General features: G+C 35.2%; 1 protein-coding gene and 1 non-coding gene across 2 annotated transcripts in view; both read right to left on the reverse strand.

Annotated features, from left to right (window-relative positions):
- The window catches only part of LOC150094811 (cell adhesion molecule Dscam1-like), a gene marked incomplete at its 5' end in the record, with an annotated part of 713,296 nt that overhangs the window by 353,444 nt on the left and 345,656 nt on the right, over positions 1 to 14,196 (reverse strand). The gene's annotated exons all lie outside the window — the stretch shown is intronic.
- TRNAK-UUU (transfer RNA lysine (anticodon UUU)) lies at positions 5,640 to 5,712 on the reverse strand. The gene has a single exon. It is a non-coding gene; the product is annotated as a tRNA-Lys (tRNA).

Consider the following 14,196-nt stretch of genomic DNA (forward strand, 5'->3'; position numbering starts at 1 on the left):
CCTTTACCACGAGTTGGCCCAGTCCTGAAAGTACTTCAGACACAAATTTTGTTTGATTACACTTGGATAAAGGATTAAACTCAATATATAATTAGTAGCATAGCCAAGTGAAAAAACTTCCATGACTAAATTGTTAAAATCAAATGCTACTATAGCTAAATATCATTAAATATTGTAGTGGTTAGCATGGTTAGGTAAACAGAGAGGTTTCTGTTCCTTATGTTTAATAGGTGGCGTTGGAATTGATTGTACACTTTCGATATTAAGAAACCGAATAGTGCGAGTTACATTTCAACTGAATATATTTTTATGGTCTTACGTTACATAAACAGTCACTAATAAAGGACTGAATACATGAGTTGATTAAAGACGATGCAAAAAAAAGAAAGAAACAAAAGGAAAAGTGTAGCATTTATTTTCGTTAAATAACAATTGGTAATGTTCACAGGAGTAACAAAGGAAAATGAGCAACAATATTTTCGCAACTATGAGGGAGTGAGCACGAGTTCGAGTAATAATAAACATCAACAAAGTAAAAAATACTGAGTCAGTCTAATAAAAGACTGAATTCAAGCAACTTGTCTTAGGCTAATAAAATACAATAGGATGAATTTCCAATAGAAAGAGTAAAACAGATAAAATTGGAAAATATTATTATGTAAGGATATGCGGATTTTTACATCCGACAAGTATTTTCAGCACTTTTTTTACTAATAGTAAAAACGTGCACAAACACTACTTTTGTAGTAAAAATTCAAATACGAAGATAAGTCTTTAACAGCAATGAAAAGTAAAAAAGGCACTAGTCTTTTAATAACAACCAAAGATGTGTTACTGATCTTTTGACAACAACAAAAATTAACATGCACAACAAAGAGAAATTAACGTCTGCAATTATATTTCAGCAACAATAAAAAGTTAACCCACACAAACACACAAAGCGCCAGTTTGGCATCAATGAAAGAAGTAAACACAAGAGATCTTTCAACAATAAAGAAAAATACACATGTGCAACAGGCTTTCACAACAATACAGACTGTGAAAGAACATTGGTTTCGTAACCATGGAAAAAAGTAAATCCAAACACCTACTGCTCAACAATGAAAAAAAGTAAACATAAACACCAATTTTCCCCAACAATGAAAAACAATAATCTCAAACACCAATTGCAACAACAATGCAAAAGTAAGCATAAACGACGAACTTGCTCCAAATGAAAACGGTAAATAAACACCGTTCTTGATCCAACGATGGAAAGATTAAATCCAAACACTAATTGCTCAACAATGAAAAAAGTAAACATAAAACCGATCTTGCTGCAACAATGAAATAGGTAAGCACAAACATCGGACTTTCACAAAATGAAAAGGATAAATAAACATTTTATTCCGACAATGAAAAAAGAAACCAATTGCTCAAAAATTAAAAGAGTAAACATAAACAAAGAATTCCTTCAACAATGAAAAAAATAAACCCGAATACTGACCTTGCTCCAGTAATGAAAACAGTAAACTTAAACAACGAACTTTATTCAACAATGAAACAACAATAAAAATGAGCATGCGCACAAGTCTTAACAATGAAAAGTAATCATGAACGTCCATCGCTTAGCAACAACGATTTTGACGCATAAACATTAAACTTAATAAAGATAAACATTTTTTCTTATATATTGGCAATTAAAAACAAGGCTTATTTGCAGCATCGGTTACTTTTCAATTGTTTATTCAATAGAAATTACTGTATGTAATAAAACCGTTCATCTAGAAACGCTTCAAAATATTTTAAATTGATATTTTAAATTGTTTTTATCAATGATGTTATCCGCTTCTGCTTCAAACCAGAAAATAAATCAGATGATGTTCTGCATTTTCTAATTCAGAGCTGTTGATATTCTTAATAAGGAAGGATATTATTGCAAACGAAAATTAGCTTGACGAAGAGATGCATAGGGAATAATTCTCCATTGCACGGGCACGTGATTAATAAACGCGAAGCACCATACATGAAGATGTAGTTTGGAGACGCATAAGCATCATTCTCACGGGAGATGTGGCCTGCTCGTGAAATTTTCAGCAAAACTTCCCTGGTGCACATCTCATTGATTTATCCTAATTATTATTTCATCTGCCGTTTACAGTGACAATTCAACTACGTCTGCCTGTTTACAGGCAGTAGTCATTTTGTTCCAAGTACGCTACATTAAAATATTTGAGAATTTTGTCAACGACTATCTTGAAATTTGAAGAACTATATTTAAAAATTATAAGCAAGGACGTACGCTAAAATGAATGACTACGATCGAGTGTAATAGAGTATCTATTGTTTGGAAGGTGACCTTCATGGAGTTCAAAGGTCACTCTTCAATAGGTGACAAGGCGAATTGCTTATGTAGTCTGGCATTTCCTGGTCAGATTAGGTAAATGTTATTCTTGTACATTATTGTATCACAAAGGATGAGTAGGACACACGTGGGGGTGTTTGCCATTTTTTATATTAACTGAAAAAGTTAATTGTAAGCTGAAATACCAAAACAAACTTCTTCATTTGACAAAGAATCTATTGGAAATGGAAATTTTCTTAGCGGGATAAAAGAAATGACTGCCAACAGTAATTTTTACAGATAACGGGCCGACAGTTTGGCGTCCTTACGATGCGGGAGTGACGTCTCAGGATGCCGTGGAAGATATGATGGACGAGCTTCGAATGTCTGCAAGGGGAAAAAAGTGTGGGAACCGCTGATCTACATCGGCACCTTCTTGTATTAACTTCCATATGTGACTCAATGGTATCTTTTTCACGGGAGTAGCAATCTGAAGACTTCTCAGATAGATCGGGTTACTGGCGAGTTGTTTAGAAGTGAACATCGTGAGAGACATGAGGCGAAGTCGAACACCACTAAAGGAATTAATTATTGATAAAAGAAAAGAAAAAGGTGGTTTGTTGGAAAACTATGTTTAACGAAGTCTTTAGCAGATTCTTTTACTTGAAGTATGAAAAAAATTAATAACTTGACCAATATGCTCTTTTTACATACCTATTGCTTTTTTATCAATCCACACAACTACGCACGATAGCGTATTCATTTTATTAAGCACCGTTTAGTTTCATGTTCTTTCAGATTACTCAGATAAAAGTAACTTCTTTTCTCAGAGCGTCACCAGAAACTCTGAAAACGTCATGTCTATTGGAAATATCTTTCAAATGTTCCTTTAATGAATGCTGCTTTTTGTATATTTAAAGATTTGATTTTTTATGTTCTTCGTTAGGAGCTTAAGTTTGAGTAGCCGAATCAACTAAGGATATGCGGCTACCATATTATATCAATTAACTGCGGGTATTCTTCAGCTTATTGCCTGGTTTGTGAAATGAAAATCTTAAGTTTTTCAGGAGAACAAGACCTCTGCTTCTCCATACCCCATTAGGAGGCGACTCCTGCTTTTGAAGCAGGGTCATGAGAAAATGCATACTGGGATATGACACCTGTTGACCAACACAACTCATAGCATAATATAATAATATTTCTATCTATCTATTTATCTCTATTCCTGTGGTTTGGCGTATGTGTCATTAAGACACATTCTGGGTTTTATATCGAGCGATGGCGTACCGCTATCCATTCTGGTTGGCAGAATGGATAATGCTCCTTTTATCCAGGTTGTGGTTTCCAAATCCACAAGAGAATTGGACGTTTGTTAATGTTTTCTAGTGTTATATGGCTTTTATCGCTCAATGAGAGACCACGACCCTTTCGTAGGCGGAATTCATATGAGAAAACACACACACACACACACACACACACACACACACACACACACACACACACACACACACACACACACACACACACACACACACACACACACACACACACACACACACACGCACGCACAAATAAAATTAAAAGATTTCTTCGACAATATTTTACTGCATGAAAAACAGACATGAATATGAAAATGAATTCTATTCCTCCAGATTAAGAAACCTGTTGGAGAACTATTAGTTAGACGTCAAGAAGAGTGTGTAATATCTATCAAGTGCTTTCTTTATTTTGGAACGAAAGGTTCTAATTTCTTGGGAAACTCTTATACCTCTGTATGAAACCGACCAACTGACTCTCAATTGGAAAATAAATAAATAAATGTCTCGAGTTTCATTAGGATTTGAACCAATTTTTTCACTGCACTAGAGATGTGCTAATAAAAATTAATATCAACTTAGGCAGGACACTTTACGCGTTAAATTACAATAATTATTTATTAATAATCTCTCCAATTTTAGTAAACTAGAAAAATACATGTTGAAATAGTATATCCAAATACGAACATAATGAGAAGCATGCCTAAAGTGAATAAATTGAAGATAGATTGCATCCCTGTCTGTCTGCCTGGTTATTTTAAGGTGCTCAGTGAATTCAGCACAACGTACTGAATAATCACGATTGCAAAGAAACCAGTCTGTACTTTAAAATAAAGTTATCGATGGGGGATAAAGAGAGAGAGAGAGAGAGAGAGAGAGAGAGAGAGAGAGAGAGAGAGAGAGAGAGAGGACGAATACCTGCCATGACAGAGGGATAACTAAGAACCGAACTTCTAGAATGGTAAAAAAGAAGTGTGCGAAATTGATAGGCGATATAAGACTCTGATACGAAAGCCAGAATCTTCAAGGAAAGAATTCGATAAGAGTAAGACAGGCAAAAGTGTATCTGGAGAAGAGTTGCAGCAATGCATGTGTAGGCTCTACGGGATAGCATGCGAAACTTGAAGAGAGAAAAGAACAGTTGATGACTAGACAGAAGAGGCGCAGTGAAACAAAGAATGAAATTCAAATAGCATTTTAAACTAAAAAAGATACCTTCTTCTACAGGTCATAAATGAGGATATTTTCAAATCTAATCGAAATAATCTTATTAAAATTTCTTTGTAACAAAAAAAAAAAAACGAAATTTAACCTAGTACCATCTTTTGTTCATGCATAGAACTATCGCAGTTTTTTTTTTTTTTTTGATAGATCTTATATATGAAGACAAGATTCCTGTAAATAATGACCAGGAGTTAATTAGCAGGAAAAAGATTTAAGTGAAATTAGAAATAAGAAGTGAAAGCTATTTAGCGTATCATTAAAAGATACCATCGAACTCCTTCTAGTGGATGCGTCGAATACTTAGGAACTCATTACTAAGTTAAGTAGGAGAGAAGCATTTCATAATCAAGCACAAGAAGCTAACGTTCGCGAAGGGGAAATAAAGAAAGAAAAAGAAAGTTAGTTACAGTAATCGACCTTAAGATACCCATATTAAGAATTGATTCGTTACTTTTGTTTTTAAAAGAAACACTCCTGATTGGGGACCTCCTGTTTTTCCCTTTTTATTGGTGCTTTTTTAGGTTTTCGAGGAAGATATTACATCGTTTTACTTCTCTTCAGAGAACATGGAAGCCAACTGATAACACTTTTTTATGTTGGATCCATACACGAAGGGTTGATTGGTCAACCTATAGTACGTTAGTGTGAATGGATATAGATTTGAGAAAGGATGAACTCGTTCGCGTTAGATTTCAAGACCTGTAATTTGTATTCTTTGGTAAACATGAAGAAAGAGAGGCTGTTCTAGAGTACCGTAGCAGAAAAAAAAAAAACCGCGCCCGAACAGGGATTTGAACCCTGGACCCTTAGGTTAAAAGCCTAATGCTCTACCGACTGAGCCATCCGGGCAGTACATACCGATTCCCAAAAATCTCATTAGTACCATACGTTGAATACATACCCAGCAACTTACGAAATAAGTATAACCATCATATCACTTTTCTGAACTTCGATTTATTAGCGAAAACAGTATTAGATTGCCGTGCATAAAATATTTGCATTTGAAGTCATTTGTGAATATTTCTTTGACTAGTAACATTATCAAGCTGAAGGGTTTTTTTAAATAAAAAAAACCTTATAAAATAGATTTTGTTTTCAATAAAAATGCCCTTTATTCTTTACTTATGGATAAACATTAGAGACGATAATTCGACGCATTACTACTAGAGGGCGCTTTCATTTCATTTCTCAAATAAGTCGTCTAAATAAGATTACTCTATTTTAAGTAGCGTAAACATTAAGAATACATCATAAGAAGCACAATAATCCACACAGAATAAGTTTATTCAATACACCCTTAAACATTTGTTCACAATTAACATTAGAAAACATGACAAAATACACTTTGAGGACCTCACGCAAGATTTTAAAATCTCGAAGAGCGTGACAAACGCTCATACGTAAAGTCTTTTTTTATCCTCCCCCGCAACTTTATTCTCTTGAAAGAAAATATGCAGCGAGAGGAAAGATAAAAAACGCAAAAAAAAAAAAACTCGTTGCTACACATCAGATTCACAATGCCTGGGGAAACATTATCGTTACGGAGATCTATTGATTTTCTTAGTAATCAAGGACAGATGTTAGAAAGAAAACAGAGCGTTCAAGGATTTCTATAGAGAGTATTTAAATGATGTAATTTAAGCAAACAAAAAAGAGGGAAAACAAGAAGAAAAAAAATCTACGGAGTACATCTACCCTTAAAGAAAATGCCATTCACCCCTTCGCTAAATGTCTTATAACAAGTCAGAAAATATGCAAGTTTTCTTCGAACTGGTTGAAAGTGGGAGTGGAATCTGAAAAGAAGACTATTAGAAGAAATTTCAGTGATTTATTCCGAACATGGGTATAAAAGAGAAAGCTTTTAGCACACGAAATTATTTAAGAGACTGTGATATGAAGTGACACTACAAAGGAGGGGCAATGATAGGCTTTTAATTCAAGACAGTTTGTTGGTTTTCTTTTATACTTTCTTTTTCTTTAGCGTTTAATGCGTTTCGAAAAGTCGTATTTGAAAAATTTAATATTCCCAGATGGACAATTAAGATTGCAGATTAGCTTCTTAATTGTGTGAATTTTATCGAAAAGTGGAGAAAAAGATGCATATTTGGGGATGATTTTTGGCACGTTGTATTTTTATTGCTGCACATTATTTGCACATTAACACGCGATATATATATATATATATATATATATATATATATATATATATATATATCGCGTGTGTACATATATTTACTTAATAAAAGACACGTCTAATTGACTGATAAAATGCAACTACATAAATTTATGCACCTCATATTTACGCTTGCACACTTATGTTGCTGGGTTCATTGGCCAAGTGGCTAACGTGCCGCTCTTCAATCAACAGACCGCAGCTTCGAATGACTGAATGAATGTTTATGATTGCCTTCGGGGGGAGGGATGAATTTCATCGTTTGCTGTGGACCACAACCACCCCGCTTATTGCAGACACAAACTGGATTCAAAAAAAGTACCGTGTTTGGTCTCTAGCGGAATTAATAAAAATTATTAAAGTAAAAATCTTAGCCCACTCTCGTTACTAATGTACTATACATATGTTTACAAATTTTCATAGGTGGGAATTATATATACTGTTGAATTACTAACAAACGAAATTTTAGACTCATTTTTATTAAATGAAACTTATATCTGATACACTTTTTTTGCTGATTCATATATCTGAATTATTTAAGAAATATTATTCAATAATATAATATAATATAATGAAGAGTTTTTTAAAGTTTTGTTTTAAAACTAAATGAGTTGAACTATACTATATATTTGCTTTTTTTAAGTCAGCTATTCTGTATGGTATGTTAATCTTATCGTGCAACAATATGCAGTTGGAATAGAAGAAGGAAAATTTCATTATACAATACCCCCCCCCCCAAAAAATGTTCAAGTTACTAACGAAATTACAACACACCTTCACCCAAGTGATACGTTTATATATTTATATCGTATAGGAAATATGACCATCGTGTTTCCAGGATGCACAACTGATTGTAATACACGTTCAAGGACATAATCATAATAAAGGTCAGTGCAGGTTGTACGACATGCACAACCTACACTGACTCATAACAGACTCATAAAGCGTGATATTAATGTAATGATAACTTTCTAGCAGATCTGATTGTTCGCTTTTTTATCAACCTGGTATCACATGACCAAGTGACAACTTTTGCTTGTCAATAAGTAGATTCTGGGTTCCACTCAGTAACAGACTCACCCCGTCATCGAGAGGAATTTCTAAGCTTTGGCTCTACCCGGTGGTAGGCTCACTCCACCGCCGAGAAGAACCGCTCATGTCTCGTCTGAGGGGTAACAGCAATAGCCGAGCCTCAGTTAGCTTCATGGGCTACAGCATTGCCATCCATTCCCCCCCCCCCTCCAAGGATAACAGCAAAAGCAGACCCTCAGTTAAACTTCACTGGCTTCATCATTTCCATCCATTACCCTAAGTAGAAACCTTGTTGTTGTTATGTTCCATCGAGTCGTTTTCGACTCCTGGTGATTCTACGAACATACATTCTCCATTCAGATCTGTCCCTGGCCATATCTTTCAGAATTTCCAAGCAGCGCATTACAGTTGCTTCTTTAACTCCATCCACCCATCTAATTCTGGTCTTCCTCTTCTCCTGCTTCCATCAACTTTAGCAAGCATCATCATCACATTCTGCAGACTGTCATTTGCTCGCATAATATGTCCGAAGTATGACAATTTTTGCTTGATGATCATAGCCTCGAGCGAGCAATCTGGCTTTATTCTGTCTATCACTGATCTATTGGTTTGCTTTGCAGTCCATGGTATTCTAAGTTAGCGTCTCCAAACCAATAATTCAAATACAGCTATCTTCCTTCTTCCACTCTTTCTCAGGGTCCACATTTCACATCCATACAGTACCACAGGGAATACCATTGCTTTCACGATTCTGATTTTTGTTGCGAGCCTAATATCTTTATCTTTAAAGATCGTGCTTAAAATTGTCGTTTTCTTTCCGAGTAATAATCTTCTTCTAACTTCTTCAGTACAATATCCATCTTTTTTCAATTCGGGATCCTAGGAGCACAAAATTGTTAACTGCTTCCATTTTCTCCCCATCTACTTCAAAATCATAAACGTCACATGTTGCCATAACGTTTGTCTTTTTGAGGTTAAATTTAAGACCATATTTATTTAGCACTTTCTTCTTTGACTTTCATAATAAGTTCCTCCAAATCTTCTTTGCATTCTGCTAGCAAGGTGGTATAGATAGATAGATATATATAAATAAATAAACAGCAAAAACTCTCTGTACTAATGAAGTTCTTAAAAGAACTGGGCGATGGACTGAGTCCTTGACTCTTTATCCCGTCATCTGAATGAAGAAAATCTGTGTGGATGGAGTGTTATTGAGCTAAAAAGCTCTAGTCATGGCTGGGGAACGGCAATAGCCGAGCCTCAGTTAAAACTTCATTGGCTACAGCATTGCCATTCGTTACCCTGGAAGTCCTAAAAAGGACTTTTGTTTTCTTCCCCTCCTATTGTCATACCCTCTGTACTAATGAACTCGAAGCGTCGTAGAGGTGTATTATCCGTAAGCGAATTTGCGGTCGGTGCGTGAAGTATTTACTAAAATAAAGAACCAAAAGGCTTTAATTCGGCGATGCAAAATTATATAAATTAAGTGGATATTAAATCCAACATAATTTCAGAGCTGAATACAGAAATTATAAAGTTTTGCATTGAAGCTATAAAAGATTCGTATTTGAAATTTAATTTATATTATTATGCTTGCAGAGCCCTTTGGCTCTTTATTTTAGTAAATACTTTACGCACCGACCGAGAGTGCACTTACGGAAAATACACCTCTCCGACGCTTCGAGTTCCTTAGTACAGAGTTTTTGCTCTCTAGGTTTCTGCCTAGGATAATGGATGACAATGCTGAAGCCAGTGAAGTTTAACTGAGGCGCAGCTGTTGCTGTTACCCCTCAGATGAGACATGAGCGGTTCTTCTCGGCGGTGGGGTGAGCCTGCCACCGGGTAGAGCCAAAGTTGAGAAATTCCCTCTTGGTGACGGGGTGAGCCTGTTACTGAGTGGAACTACCGCTGAGTTAAATTATCCTTCGGGTCGCTCATTGTTGGGGGATTGCACGAGTTTTTGGAGAGTCAGTTCCGCACTTGAACCACGTTCTCTGACGAAAACCAGTGAGGTTGAAACAGCTGTGAAACCTTATTAAAATGGACCAATAGTAGGCAAAATACGGGCGCTTCGGCGTGCGTGCTTGCTATTAGGTTCAGCTAGGAAAACTCGTAGTATGATGGCAAGTGTATTACAGCAAGTTTTTCCAAGTGTATTACAGCAAGCTCTCTGGTCAACTTTCAAATACGAAACTTTTATAGTTTCAATAAAAAACGTTTATAATTTCAGTATTCGGCTCTGAAATTATGTTGGATTTATTTTCATTTTAGAAATTATGGACTTTACAACGGTGTTATAAATAACTATTTAAATTCCCGACGTTTCGACCTTCATATGAAGGTCGGAGTATAAAAAATACAGATAAAATTAAAAATTAATTAATTATTTAGAAACTACATCAAAGCTAAATTCTGTTTAAGATAACATGAGAAAAACATTCTTTCTTATAGATAGTCTTCTTTCAGTAACAATGATGTCCTATTTATTAGCATTACAATTGTTATTTTAGATTTAGGATCCTGGATTATCTACAGTCCTGTTCATAGTTAACTCTTAGATAGAAAGGTTCCCTGGGTAGAAGATGTGCTTTCGGTATGCTTAGGATTTTAAAAACATCATTATTGTTCAGATTGGGGTGGTTGATAAGAATCTCACAGCTTCCTTAAATTTGCGTTTATACCATGTTTTGGTGTGATGTAGATAATTAGTGCTTTTCCAGTCAATTCTATGTAAGGTGTTCAGGGCATGATCAGAAAGGCCAGCTTCACCATAATATTATATTTATGTGTCGTTTATGTTCCTTTTGTCTGATAGGAATTGTGTGTCCTGTTTCCCCTATATATGGTATATTACAGGTGCAATAAATACGATATACTCCGGGGTGGGCCAGCCGAAGGAGTGGGTCCAAAGACCCACTTCCTCCGCTATTGGATTTAATATCCACTTAATTTTTATAATCCTATATTAATCTTCCAAATAACTCCCTACTGCTAAAATGTGACCTTTTATTTATAATTGTTTCGTTATCGCAATATCTACTAGTGGACTCGAAATTTTGCGTTCCGGAGTTAACAGCTCAATTTGTAACTGTACAACTGAACACTGAGCCCCCCTTGTGCATATAGAGATCGTGATCTGTTTACGTGATGCTGGATGGTTTCAAAATATGTTTACACAGCGCATGCGTGACTACTAGATTGATAGAATAGTGTTGTCGAAACAAGACTTCAAAATGAAGGAAGAATCTGACTCAAGTCAGACATCAAAGATCGTAGAGTGCTTCTTTACCCTTCTCTCCTCTACAGCCCAGATACAAATGGGCGTAATGAATTAATTATAAGCTAATTTATTAATTTTTTTTTCTCTCCTCAATGTAATGGTTCCGTGGGTAGCAATGCTACTTTACGACGGAATACCATTGACGTAAGAAGGTAGCTTCCCGTTGCCTTCCATGCCTAACAGTAAGAACTCATATTTATGTCTGTGGAAATGTATGTACACTTTGTTTGTTTTGATTGACGAAAAACCAGAGTTTTCGGGAGAAAAACCTGTATGAGACTAGCAAAGTTACCTCTCAGTGTTGAAAAACCTTGATAAAGGTTCTTTGCTTCCTTGGCGAGATTCGAAATCATGTCTTTCCAACCAAAGAGCCCCACCTATAACAACTGAGCTAAGGAGGCTCTTAAATTAAAATAGTAATCTTATATAGTAAAGCAGTTTGTAGTAGCAAATCACTAAATCCTTGATATGAAACGGAGATGTTCTGCAACTATCACAACAGTCTGAATTGCTTTTCCTAGGACTTTATTTGCACAGTCGAGGAAAGAGCAGGAAACGATCAAAGATATCAAAAAAAGGAAAGAACTTACCCCACCGATAGAGGTTGTATTCAGCATGTTTGCTTTATCGAGGATATTTATTTCCCCTCTCCAGGATTTTCACATAGATTATAAGAAAACCCATTAAAATATATTTTAGTTTATATTTAGTTTAAAATAGCCCACTGGAAAATCTTTGTTGAACAACTAAACTTAGAGAAATGGTTCTCCAAATTGAGACTACAAGTGAATCCCAAACAAGCTCTGCCATTCTCTCCACGAAAAGATCAATATCTCCTGCGGGAGCGTCTTACTATTGTCAAACATCTCTCGGATGATTATGTGATTAATGGGTTTTGGAACACTGTTCTCTTTAATTACTGAAGATGAGAAAGAGATTTTTGAGAAAAAGTTTCACTTTTTTATTTATAAAAATATTTATCACTTCATTTCCGGTTAATGAAAATTACTTCTAGCAAGAGTAAGAACTGTTGCATACTCAAAGAGGCAATATTAACAGCAGTGTAATAACTAACTAGAACCAAGGAGTCTAATTATGGTCATACCACAAAAGATAAATGGACAGATAGATGAACGGGTGTGGGAAGAGGTTGATGCCCATGAATTCTGAAAAATATATGTTTCCAAATAATTTTCTCACAAATGATGAACATTCCCAACAACACCTTGATTTTTTTTTAAATAACTTATTTTTGTATATGATTATAATCACTTAAAAAAGTAGAGTTTGCTCTGAAAAATCCTTCGTTTTAGGTGATTATAATCATTTCTAAATATCTGTCAAATTGGTTGACCGAGAGTAGACAGCATCATCATTTTCCAGCCTATTCAAATCCTGATGTTACAATGAGGGCCGATGTGATAATGGTAGTCTTAATTGTGAAAACAAATATCTGTTTGGTCTCTAGAATAAAAGACTCGATTTTAAAACCCTTAGTTCTCACACCGTACTGAATGTGCTATAGCTTTATAACTGTGACGATGTTATTCATGGGGTAAAGAGAAATAAAATCCATTCCTCACAAGAAAATTGGAATATTTCTTACATGGAAGCTGATAGTGAATGTATTACCACTGATTTAAGATTTCTTTGTGTTCATAATTTTCTCTGAAGTTCTTTCCATTGCCATTCTAATAAGCTATTTCTCTTGGGTATAAATCCCAATAATCAGCGTTTCTGTTATTTTAGTCATTACATTATTTTTCTAGACACTTTCACAACTCCACTTTTTGTAATTATTTCACAATTAAAGGTCTTGCTTGCAATTTAGAATTTTTCATTCTCTTCCTTAACTTTAATTATGAATATATTACAATAATTACTATAGTAGAGCCTCGAGGTACTGTGATAGATCTCTTTTGAATTCATTATTGACATGATCTTTTTTTTTGCAATCTTTGTAATCATCGTATTGTGATATGGACTAGCGAATTGCGTTAGAGACAGCCCAACATAATATTTAATATTACGCGTTTTCTGACGGTTGACATCTATCAGACTACATTTTCCCCTTTAATTATCATCGGAATTATTTAAGACTGTTGCGCTTTGCTTAAAATAATATTTCCTTCTAAATTATTTTCTAGCTAACAGGAACATTAAAAACCTTTCCATTGTAGCCATGGAAATGTGCTATCTGTTTCATTATTTCTTTCTTTTGCTACGCTTCACACTGCGTTTCAAATTTCAAATACAATATATTAGCTTCTGGATTTTTAAACACAGAGCATTGATAAATACATCAGGTCCTTGCAGGTTTACAACACTAAAGCAAATTTCTAGTATGAGGAAAACAGCAGTTTGCAACTTCAAAATAAGAAATAAAATTCACAAATAAATAAGAATTGTAACAAGAACCATTGTTTGAACTTTCGAAACAGAAACTCATTCCTTAAACAATAACTTTCTTTTTTTTGCATTTTTTTTCGGGGGGGGGGGAATAGATGGACTGAGTCCTTGACTCTTCATCTGATTGAAGAAAATGTGTGGATGGGGTATTATTTAGCTCTACGCTCTGGTCATGGCTGGGTAACGGCAATAGCCGAGCCTCTGTTAAAACTTCATGGGCTAGAGCATTGTCATCCATTACCCTCTATGGGTACTCATTTTAGTCGCCTCGTACGACATGCATAGGCTATAGTGGGGCTATTCTTTTCCCGACCACCACGGGGTAGAGGGTTCTGTTTTTGAGGAGGGGAATGGACTGAGTCTTATGTAATTAATCGAAACTAATTGTAACTGACTGAAGAAAATCAGTGTGGGTGGGGTGTTATTGAACTATAAGCTC

The sequence above is a fragment of the Typopeltis vanoorti genome, chromosome 21 (genome assembly GCF_054136105.1).
Source record: "Typopeltis vanoorti isolate ZY-2024b chromosome 21, IOZ_Tvanoo_1.0, whole genome shotgun sequence".
NCBI lineage: Eukaryota > Metazoa > Arthropoda > Arachnida > Uropygi > Thelyphonidae > Typopeltis > Typopeltis vanoorti.